The sequence below is a fragment of the Octopus bimaculoides genome, chromosome 7 (assembly GCF_046866305.1).
Source record: "Octopus bimaculoides isolate indiv1 chromosome 7, ASM4686630v1, whole genome shotgun sequence".
Classification (NCBI taxonomy): Eukaryota; Metazoa; Mollusca; class Cephalopoda; order Octopoda; family Octopodidae; genus Octopus; species Octopus bimaculoides.
In genome coordinates, this window is record NC_142934.1 from 6,743,423 (window position 1) to 6,755,922 (window position 12,500).

Consider the following 12,500-nt stretch of genomic DNA (forward strand, 5'->3'; position numbering starts at 1 on the left):
GCGGCTTTGATTTGAATAATTCCAAGCCGCCTCTTATATTTTCGCTTCTCCAAGAAGCAGCAGTTCGATAAAATAAATACCAGTAATATCCTACAACCGACTTACTACATCACAGTCATATCATAATGACTATTTGTTTAGCTCAATAAACAAAACATGTTTCCTCTCATATGTCTAACTGTCTCTCCATCTCTCCAAAATATGTGTTTGCATGTCCTGTTTCTCACAATGTCACGGTCTATATATCTACTTTCCGTACTCTACACTGTTTAATTCGTCCATCGTTTGCTCTTTCTCCTTCTGTTCCTGTATATGTCCGTTCCTCATCACTTCATTTCTCTCTCACTCCCTCTCTTTGTTTCTCTCTGACTTCTCCTTCTCCTCACTCCCTCTCTCACTCTCTTCCCCCATCCATTCTGTCTCTGTTTCTCCAACTGATTTTTCAATGTATTTATATTTTCCTGTTTGTGACTGTTCTACCTATCTACCTATCTATCTATCTATCTATCTATCTATCTATCTATCTATCTATCTATCTATCTATCTATCTATCTATCTATCTATCTATCTATCTATCAATCTACCACCTCTCTCTCTATCCATCTACCCTCTCTCAATCCATCTATTCTCTCTCTCTCTCTCTCTCTCTGTCGCTTCTCTGTCTCCCCTACTTTGTCTCTTCTTTTCCTCTTCTTTCACCTGTCTCCCTCTATTTTCTTTCTCTCTTTCCCTCTTTCTCTCTTTCTCTCCAATGTCTTATTCTCTATCCCCATATCACTGTCTATCTATTTGCCTTCGCATGTCTACATTTCATTATATCAGTTTATTTTTTTGTTCAAACTCCCCGTTGAATATATATATATATATATACACACATAATAACAAACAATCTATAAATAGACAAGTCGTATAAATAAATTAAAAACATAAACAGGAGTATACATCTTCGATGTAAGATTAGCTACTGTGTGTCTGTTTTATCCAAATATTGCAGACGATAGAAATCACGAACAATTCCTGGTAGAGATAAACCATTCTATAAACAGTTGATCTTTTTTGCCTATTGTGTATATTATAATATCTATTTCGTTGGGTATTTGTATTGTATATTTGCTACGCTGCTTTTCAACGGAGTCCCCCCACCTCTCTTTTTCTTTCTTTCTTTCCTTCTTTCTTTCTTTCTTTCTTTCTTTTTCTCCCTCTCTTTCTTTCTTTCTTTTTCTCCTTCTCTTTCTTTCTTTTCTCCCTCTCTTTCTTTCTTTCTTTCTTTCTTTCTTTCTTTCTTTCTTTCTTTTTCTCTCTTTCTTCTCTTTCTCTTTCTTCTTTCTTTCTTTCTTTCTTTCTTTCTTTCTTTCTTTCTTTCTTTCTTTCTTTCTTTCTTTCTTTCTTTCTTTCTTTCTTTCTCTCTCTCACACACACACACACACTCTCTCTCTCTGATTTGCACACATACACGCACGTATATGGATCTTCGTCCGTTTCGACGATGAATATCCAGTTGCCGGGTGAACTGAATAATCTACTAGCTGAATTGAGTCGCTGAGTAGTCATGTGTATCTTTAACGTAATCTTTTGGTTATTAGAATCAGTACGACACAGTGCGACAAGACCCACATTTTGAATTACTGGTACAATCCATTCGACAGGCTTCTGCACAGTTTCAGGTCTATCCAATTTCACTCGGAAGTCTTGAGTAGATTCAAAGCTAATATAAAAGACATTTATTCAAAATGCTTCACAGTGAGATCGAAGCTGGGACCCGGCGATCACAAGGCGAACTTTTTAGTTTTTAGACATTCGGCCACGCCATGATGATTAATCACACACACACACACACACACACACACACACACACACACACAGAGGGTAAAATGTGAGTGGTCAATCGCAAAACGAAACTTAAGTTGCAAATCAATTTTGTCTTTAACTTAAGAAATAAATGTATTATATTTTTTGCTGTTATTAACAGGTACAGAATTCTTTGTATAATTTTGTGTTTTGTCTATCGCTAAAAAAAAAATAATACCTACAACAGACCAAAACAGCAACTCACGTATATACAAAACGCAGCATAAAACAACACAATTAAATCATTTACAATGAGATATCTGCTTTACCGAATTCCAATATTATTTTAAGTTTCTCACATAAATAACACATCAACAAATATATTTATTTATAATAAAAACATACATATTCTATAAGACTGTGTCTAGGAAAAATAAAAACGAAAAAGAAAAAAAAAAATTCTCGTGAACGCGAGATTTTATATTATTTGCTTCGTTGAAATATTGCAGACGACAGAAAAATGTAAAACTTCATATGAAAGATAAAACTTTCGGTAAGCACATTATATACGGTTCCATATCGAATATTATTAGTAGAATAGTATATTTGGTGAATATTATATTCTATTCGGACACATGGTTACTTGTTTTTGTTTCTTTTAATATTTAAGCCTCTTATGTATGTATGTATGTATGTATGTATGTATGTATGTATGTGTGTGTGTGTATGTATGTATGTATGTATGTATGTATGTATATATGTGTGTGTGTGTGTGTATGTATGTATGTACGTATGTATGTACGTATGTATGTATGTATGTATGTATGTGTGTGTATGTATGTATGTATGTATGTATGTATGTATATGTGTGTAAGTATGTCATTGTTCAGATGCATATGTGTGTGTATGCATATATGTGTGTGTGTATTTGTATGTGTGTGTGTATTTGTATGTGTGTGTGTGTGTGTGTGTGTGTGTTTACTTTTACTTACGAAAATCTCTATGTTAGCTTCTCAACGTATTCAAGATAGTTGATCGGGTTTTCTCCTATAAAAATATTGATTTGAAAAGGAAAGAAATAATAAATCGAAAGAAATACAAAACGAAAACGTTTGTATTGATTTATCGAAACATTACTTTTACTTTTTCAGCTTTTATCAATCGTTTCCCACTACTTAGATGCTTCATGGTTTTGATTTGAAAATCCTGCCATGGTTTCGATAAAAGAATACATGTAATATGTTAAAATCGATTTACTCGACTATTCTATTGTTCATGTCGAAAAATGGCCTTAGACTCTGCAAAGAAACGTTAATTTCTCTCTCTCTCTCTCCCTCTCATTCTGCCTGTCTGTCTGTCTGTCTGTCTGATAGTCTTTCTGCGGATGCTGTTTTCCGTAATCTTTTAATCGAAGTCTGTCTATATTTCTTTGTTCCTTCTGTGTATCAATACATAAATCATTCATTATAATACAGCCTTCCTCTTTCTGTGATATTTGGCCTTTTTTTTCTTATATGTCACATATCTCTTTCTCTTTCTTTTTACGCGTACGCGCGCCAGCGCACTCGCACATATGCACACACTACAACACAGAGAAAGACATGCGCACACGCGCACACATACTCCCCACCCCTCTGTCGTTTTCTCTACCTCTCTGTGTATCAGTATGCTTATATTATGCGTGTGCGTATGTGTGTGTGTGTATAATTATGCATACATGCATATATAAACAGCTTTATATTCATATATATACAAAAACATACACATATCTATCTATCTATCTATCTATCTATCTATCTATCTCTCTGCCTATCTAACTACTTACACGTACACGCTTATACATATAATTGTGTGAGTTTAATTTGTCTTTTTATCTCCCTATGTCTGCACATTGAGTTTTCTATCTATCTATTTCTAAATCTGTGCGCTTATTTGTATCTATACTTTTCCGTTCCTCCTTCTCTCTTTCTTATATTCGGTTCTGTGTATGTACCACCAGTTCCTCTTTCTTCTTTTCATCTCCTTTCTATTATTTATTCCATCTTGCACACACAAGTTTTCTTTTTCTCCTCTTCTTTATTCATTCTATCTATTTCTCTTCCTCTATGTCTTTCCTCTCATTCACTCTGCCATTTTCCTATCTACCGCCCACACTCTATAATGCTTTCGTGTATAATTTGTTCCTTCCCTTTTGTCTCCTAATTTCAGTCCTTTCTTTTTTTAACTCTCTACTCTTTCGAACCATCTACTTTGTTTCTTTGCCCATTGTTACCCATTGTCACTTTTTCCCTCTTCCTCACTCATATTTGTCTTTTCCAGCCATTCCTGCTGAGACACCTCTGTTTATATTCCTTCGTGTTTGTTTTCCGTTTAAACTATATCATTTAATCTACATCAATAATTCTCAGCCGGGGTCCATATGACCCTGGGTGGGGGTGTCCCCATAAGATTTTGTTGTTAAAGTTTACGTACAATAAAATTGGTTATATTTCAACAATACACAAAACACTTTAACAATTTAAAAAAATTCAATTTCTAATAATATCTAATTACAAAAATATAATAGGATCTTTTTAAACATGGATCAACAGTAGAATAAAACAGGAATCGAAGGGGTCCATTGGCAAAAAAATTTTTTAAAAAATGGTTGAGAACCACCGTTCTATATCATCTCGGATGCTACCCTTTCTTTCTCAACCACCACATTTTCTTTTGTATTGGTTTAGCGTTCTCTGTTCCCACTACAGCGTCATTCGGCTTCCCTCTTATAAATTCATTTGTTGCTCTTGTCTCTCTCTTGGCTAAATCTCCCCACCTCTCTCTCCCCCTATTATAGTGAGTGTACTATATTCTATTTCATCTCTTTGTCTACTCTTTCTAATGTTTCTTTTCCAGTTCTTTTTCTATACATTTTTCTAACTCCGTCATTACTCATTACCTATCCCACATGCTGGCGATTTGATTTTTCGCCTGGAATATTTCTGAGTATTTGTATTTATCTTTTAAATCTGTATACCTCCACCTCTTCTCCTTTTCATGTCTACATACTGTCACCTTGAATGTCTCTCTACACTAAACATTTGTTGTTTTTGTAGTTATTTTTAATCACACTTAACACTTATCACAAAAGAAACCCAGATTTCCGTCACCATTCATTTTTTTATTTTTCATTTTACTTCAGCATATTAACAAAGGCACAAATTAAAAGAAGGGAAAGCAGGATATTAATATTAACATTAATTAGCTAACTAGAGAGGAAATCAACGAGTGATTTACTGTATCGAAAGATATAGATCAGATACATTTAAGTCCTGCTAAATCATTACGCCTATAGCAACTTTTTCTCTACCACTCGAATATTCCCGCCAACAACGTTAACGCTAACCCCACGAACACCACCATCATCGTAACTTACGCCTTTACCTTTGTTGTAATAATCATCGTTATCACTATATTACCGCCACTGTTGTTATATTCACCATTGTCATCCTCTTTATCATTACCATTGTCTTAATTATTAGCTCTGTATTCATCGCCAGTGTTACTACTGTCATAGCCGTCATAATTATCCCTATATTTATCATAATATACTCACTATCAATTCTTTTTTGCTTATGATAATGGTTTAGTTTTGCTGCAACTATTCTATCCTGTTTTCCGTCGCGGCGATGGATACGGAGATTGTGTTGATACTGGTGGTACTGACGATGACGACGATGATGACAGTGATGTTTTTACTCTCTGCATAGCAGTAGTACCAGGAACAACTAAAAACAGAAAAATAACAAAACAAAGAAAAAAGGGAAACACGAACAGTAAATTCCAATGTTGAGCACAACGGTTGCTACTATAACACTTGATATCAACATTATCGTAACGAATCTACTGTGCCGTTATTCTGATCATAAATATAATCTCAATCTGTGGTGCAGTTTTAGTTACTAATAGCCGTCATTAATTGCTTTAATTCATCCTACACCCTACTTCACCCTACCATCTAATTACTACTACTACTACTGCTACTACTACTTTCTAACATGCACAATATCCGATCGGTAGTTTATTTTAACCGCAATAAGGCGATGTTAACATCGGCGGGACTCGAACTCGATATATATAAAGGACTGGAGCAAAAACTGCATGGCATTTTGACCGACGCTGTAACGATTCTGCTAACCCACCATTCCTCCACCTAATAATTTTCTAATTTAGATACAAGGCCAACAGTTTTGAGAGACGCGGGTTAGCCGAATACACTAACGCCAGCATTTGACTAGTACGGCTCAGGCGGGTTGAAAAGCAAAGTTGTCTTGGCGAGTTTTTAACTCAGAGGGTAAATAGCCTGGCATTTCGTCAGATGTTTTAACAATTTTGTCAGTCCACCATCTCCATCTAACATCAAAGTTACTAGGCCAAAAATGTGAGGGTAGGAGGTCATTTGTTAGAATTGACAGGCCTCACCAGAATGATGAAACGCAAAGTTGCCCTTTTGAACTCAGGGCTTAAATATTTGTAACTAAATATTAAAAGGCATTTTGTCAGATGTAACAGTTCTATCAATTCATCATAGGCCTTAATCTATAAATTTGAGGTAAGGTAATATATGGTCGTACAATGAATCCAATAAGATTAATTTCAAATTTTGGCTCAAGGCCATCAAGTTTGGGGGAGGGGTAAGTCGATTGCATTAATACTAGTGCTCAACTGGTACTTATTTTATCGACTCCGAAAGGATGAAAGACAAAGTCGACTTGAACTCAGAATGTAAAGACGGACGAAATGCCGCCAAGTATTTCAACCGAAGGGCTAACGATTCTGCTAGCCCAACGCCCCAGTGAATCCAGTAATATCAACAACTCTGATAGCTTATAGCAGAGGCACACGACCACTGATCTCTGCTGTAGGGAAGAGTAATATAATCCAGTCACACTTATTTTGTGTGACGCTCAGAAGAATGACCGGCGAAGTCAATCACGGCTGCATATCTCTTTCTGTTGCTGCTGCACCCCTCCTAATACGTGTTTATAGAACACCTTTATACTTTTACAATTGAGATTGCGGATATCAATTCTACTTTTAACAATTTTCTTTTGTAAATGAAGGGGAAATAGGATGTAGTAATGTTTATCGTTATCTCAAATGAAGTCAAACAGAGACTGAAATCCGGTCATAAACACGCCTCACCGGGAGTTTGCTTTCTGATTTTACCGCTTTTTTTGTTTTGCTTTTTTACGAAAGATATTATTTCTCGCATTAGTACAAGGTCACACATTTGTAGGGCAGATGTGCAACTGAGTGAATTTGCCCTGATTCATATCAACTTCGAATTTTAGAGACACTACGCTCCACTAGAATTCGATCCCAGAACCTTGAAGGATGGCATTGAATACTGTAACGTGTTCAGTCTGACAGTATTCTTGCTTGTGTTGATTACAATACAACCCTCTATAACACATAGCTACTACTACTGCTACAACAACAACAACAACAACAACAACTACTACTACTGCTGCTGCTGCTGCTGATGATGATGATGATGACGATGATAATGATTGTGGTGGTGATGATGGCGATGATGCTGTTACTGATGCTTTTATAACGGTGGTTAATAACTTAGAATTAGTAATTACTACTAATTGTAGAAGCTTTAACTGGTACAATAGTGAAAGCAGTCGTCGTTACTGTGGATGATATCGTAGTAAGTTGTATTAGCTGCAGCAACTGCAGCCTAACTACTACTACTACTACTACTACTACTACTACTACTACTACTACTACTACTACTACTACTACTACTACTACTACTATATGCCCAATTCGATGATTATTGTTTCCGTATTAAAGGAAGGAATGTAACCCAATTTTATTAATCAGAGAAGGTACCATATTGTCTGTAGCGATAATGTAGTACAAGCAGAGTTATGTAATCATAACACGCATTTATATTCTGTATTGCTATATTCAACAGTGTAGCTTCCAGAGTTAGAGCGACAGTCATGTGCACTGTGTGTCTGTGTGCACGTGTAATAGCGTGCACGTTGGCAAGCGCACTGTGAGAGTGCATCGTGCATTTGTGTGTAGGTGTTTCTTTATGCATGCGTATTTGCGTATATTCATTGTTGTAAGCTTGGGATGTAACTTAACAGAAACTTTCAACCTCTGTATTTTTATTGAGAACGGGTTTCCTTTATAATCTCCGCCCATTTTCCTAAACTGTATGGTTTGTTTACAACTCAAAAGAAAGTTCTCTGAAGAAGATACGAGTTATGTCGATTGAATCATTCTCGCTATTATCCTGGTGCTTATTTACTCGCGGTAGGAGAATGATAAGGCAAGGTCGAATGATAAGGCAAAGTCGAACTCAGAACATTTACAGCATCTGGGTTAGCAAACGACCATTCTTAGCTCTCCTTTCATATTAATATTTTATCGGCACGGAACAAAATATTTTTAAAGGACAATAAACGGGAAGTTGTCATTACCTTGGTTTTCTCAAGGGCGAAGAAATTGATATGAAAATACTACAGATAAACGAAACTGTTTCGATGTATCATAAATGTGGACCCCATTGCCCCCACCCCCAAGTCACCCTGACCGCATTATTATTTATTTCTAACATAGGTACAAGTCAATAATTTTGGGGTCTCCCATCAATTATATTAATATCAGAACAAGACCTATGAATTGAGACTCAGCGTGAGCGTATAACATGTGACAAGTTGTTATAAATTTTTTTTGTCTGTATCGATTCAGTCACCTGCTCTGCTCTATAATTACATTTTAATATTTGACATAGAGTCACAGAATTTTTAAAAGTATAATGACGATTAAATTTATATCAAGCGCATGTACAACGGTGTGTTTCAGAGGTACGCTTCCTCCCTTCCACATAGTTTCGGATTCACTCCCAACCGCGTGGCGCCTCCAGCAAGTGTCTTTTACGTATAGCTCCGGACCGACCAAAACCTTGTGGGAGCAAGCTGATAGTCAGAAAATTGTGCAGAAGCCCTTTGTATATGAATATATTTTACATATATTTACGCGCGCACACGCGCACACACACGTGTGTATGTATACATACACATATATATGCACACATATATCTGTAAATATATATACATGAGCGTGTGTATATATATATATATATATATATATATATATATACATACACACGTATGATGCTGGTATTTCATTTTATTAACCGCGGAAGGATGAAAGTCAAAGATTACCTTGATGGAATCTGAACTCAGAACGTAAAGCGTCGCAACAAGTATAGCCGGGCCTTTTGTCCATCGGGGTAAAGACTCTGCTAATTCACCGCCCACCCAATGACTTAATCATTATTTCTAATAGAGGCACAAGGCTAGGAAGTTGTTGGGAAGAGGTTAGTCATTTAAATCGATCATGCAATTGACTGCTGCTTTACTTTCATCGACCAAAGAAAGATGAAAGGCAAAATATCTCAACTCACGCAGCACTTACTCTACGCGATTAACATCCAGTAAAATAACACAACACACGTTCCTACATAACCGATAACTAACACTAACTAATGCGACTCTCGTTCTACACATTTGCAATCCATTAATGCTACGCAAATCACTCCCATTTATTCTACACAATTACCGCCCGGCACTGAATGACACTAAATACCACCAATCACACAGCGTTTACGAGATATAATCCTTACCCAATAAAATGACACAACACACATTGAACATTCGTTATACAACAGAAGACTCATTAAAATAGTACAAGATACAAGAAATCGAACTCAACAACAAGGGAAAATTAGTATTCAAACATGGGTCTACATTCCCAAATGACAATGCTATACTTAATAACCCGAAGCTGCACTTAATTTGCAATAGAAACTCATATAAAAATGTTGAAATGAAAATAATAAAAATTGCTTCTGTTCTAGGTACATGACCAGCAATTTTAGAATGAGGGAATTTATCGTTTAAATCAACCCCAGTCCGTGACTGGTACTTCATTTCATCAACCACAAAAGAATAGAAAGCAAAGTTGAACATAGCGAGATTTGAACTCAGAATCTAAATGACGAGAAGAAATACCATAAGACATTTCTTAAAACGCTCTAATGATACAACCGTCTAGCCACTTTCGATGGTTTCTAATTTGAACAGAAGGTCAGGCGGCGAACTGGTAGAATCCTTTGCACGCCAGACAAAATGCCTAGCGGCGTTTCGTCCGTCTTTACGATCTGAGTTCATTAGAGTCGATTGTACCTTTCATCCTTTTGGGGTCGATACGATATGTACCAGTTGAGCACTGGAGTCGATGTAATCGATTAATCCCTCTCCTAATCTCACTGGCCTTGTGCCAAAATTTCAAATCAATTTAAGCAGAAGGTTAGTAATTTCATGAAAAGGGCGGTAGTCGACTGGCGTTACATTTTATCGACCCCACCAGAGGGATGAAAGTTGACATCGACGTGATTTGAACTCAAATGGCAAAAAACCGAAACCGAATTAGACAAAGCAATTTTTCCGATGCTTAAACGATCTTGACTGGCTGCCAAATACTAAAATTATTATTATTATTTTTATTTATTTATAATATATAATAATAATAATAATAATAATAATAATAATAATAATAATAATTTTAACACATAACATATAATCTATGTGGTACTTACGCAAAAGACAAAGTATATCAACTAATGCGGTGTTCCAGCATGGCCGCAGTCAAATGACTGAAATAAGTAAAAGAATAAAAGAATATTTTATCGAGGAAGAATACTACCGACTATGACTTAAGTTGCTTATATAATAAATTTCGAAGGTGTTGAGCTGGCAGAATCGTTAGCACGCCGGGTGAAATGCTTAGCGGTATTTCGTCTGGGGCTACGTTCTAAGTTCAAATTCCGCTGAGGTCGACTTTGCCTTTCATCCTTTCAGAATCGATAAATTAAGCACCAGTTATAATACAACTCGCAGCGATTTGCATTCTGTGACTCGGCATTTCTCATGGAGCGCAGGTTACTCCCGAACTATAAGACACCACCTTTGAAATCGAACGCTGTCAAGGTTTCACTTATTGTCGATGTCTGATCAATTAGGCACGTATTATGTGCACATGAGTCTTTTGTTTGACTAATTGCCGTTTGTCATTAACGCTATACTTACAAATACATATATATGCATTTATACATACATACATACATACATACTAGTAAATCGTGTCAATGTGTCTGTGTGAATACACACTCACATACACACACATGCATGCATACATAAGATATAAATATATATATGTGTATGTGTATGTGTTAGTCTGTTTGTGTGTGTGTGAGTCTGTATTCACACAGACACATGTATATGTATTACTAAATAGCAGCTGCAACATTCGTAAAATAACCTTTTTCAGCGCTTGGAAACCTCTATTGAAGTAGATGATGCCTTCACTTATCTAGACAACGTAAACGGATATGGGGAAGGGTGCTCTGAAAAGTATTAATCACAGTAAGAACAGGATAGAAAAAGTTCACGCAACAATTATCTTTACTAGCAGAAAGAAATTCTCTCTCTTTGAGCAAGGGGTTTATTTTACGTTGCTTGTGTGCGAAGTGCGATACGGTATGATAGTGAGACGTGGGCATTGAAAGCAGAGAATGTGCTAAGACTAGATAGAAATGAAGCAAGTATACTCCACTGTATACCATTATATGAATGACGTGGTATAGATTAGCTAATAAATAAACTGGTACTAGAGGAATCTGTTGTAGTATGCAAGAAAGAAGTTAGCGTTGGCGTGGAGATGTAATGCATATGGATGATAATGGATGGGTAACGTAATAATAAGAGATCTAAGTGGAAGGAGAGCACAAACGGCGAAGGCTGATCTTAGTATATCTTGTAGCTAACGAAAGGGATGTCAAAGGAAAGCCAGATAGTGAGACGAAGGAATCTATCCAATCAATACAAGCATGAAAAAGAGGCCGGAAAAATATTGATGATCGTGTTACACACACACACACACACACACACACACACACACACACACACACACACACACACACACACAAACACTCTCGTATATATATATATATATATATATATATATATATATATATATATATATTATTTGTTTCAGTCACACACACGCACACACGCACAAATGTATATATATATATATATATATATATATATATATATATATATATACACACACATATATATTCGAGGTACAGTACACGGTTTGAGAACTTTTAGTAGAGAGAGTTATACCTGTTCCGGATTATTCTAATTTTAGTATATCACTACTTTACATGACCTGTCTACTTTTGTTACTCCAGATTGAAGGAGATGACAGTAGCAACTCTTTGATCACACCCTGCTCAACACTGCTGTCCACATCTGACCTGTTTGTATAATGCTATTGGGAGGTGAAGACAATTTAGAAACTCGCTATGCAATAAAGTTTGACACTAAACTGGGCAAAATTGCAACAGAAACTGAAATACACTAGACTGTTTATAGATTTGAATTTTAGATTTGAATTCTCGCCGGGACAAGAGGCCAGCCAAAGCAAGTCCACCAAGAAGCTCATAATGATCCTGTTTTCAACAGCAAGGACATCATTTGAATCCACTGGACTCCCTTTAACCAGATTCTCAACAAAGAGTACTTTGTGGAACTTCTGAGGGAGGTCAGCAAGAACTTTGTCGCAAAAGTTCAGAGTAC

The 12,500-nt window shown here is 36.2% G+C and overlaps 1 protein-coding gene across 1 annotated transcript in view; it reads left to right on the plus strand.

Annotated features, from left to right (window-relative positions):
* LOC106869300 (uncharacterized) overlaps positions 1 to 12,500 on the plus strand; it is a 309,763-nt gene that overhangs the window by 570 nt on the left and 296,693 nt on the right. The gene's annotated exons all lie outside the window — the stretch shown is intronic.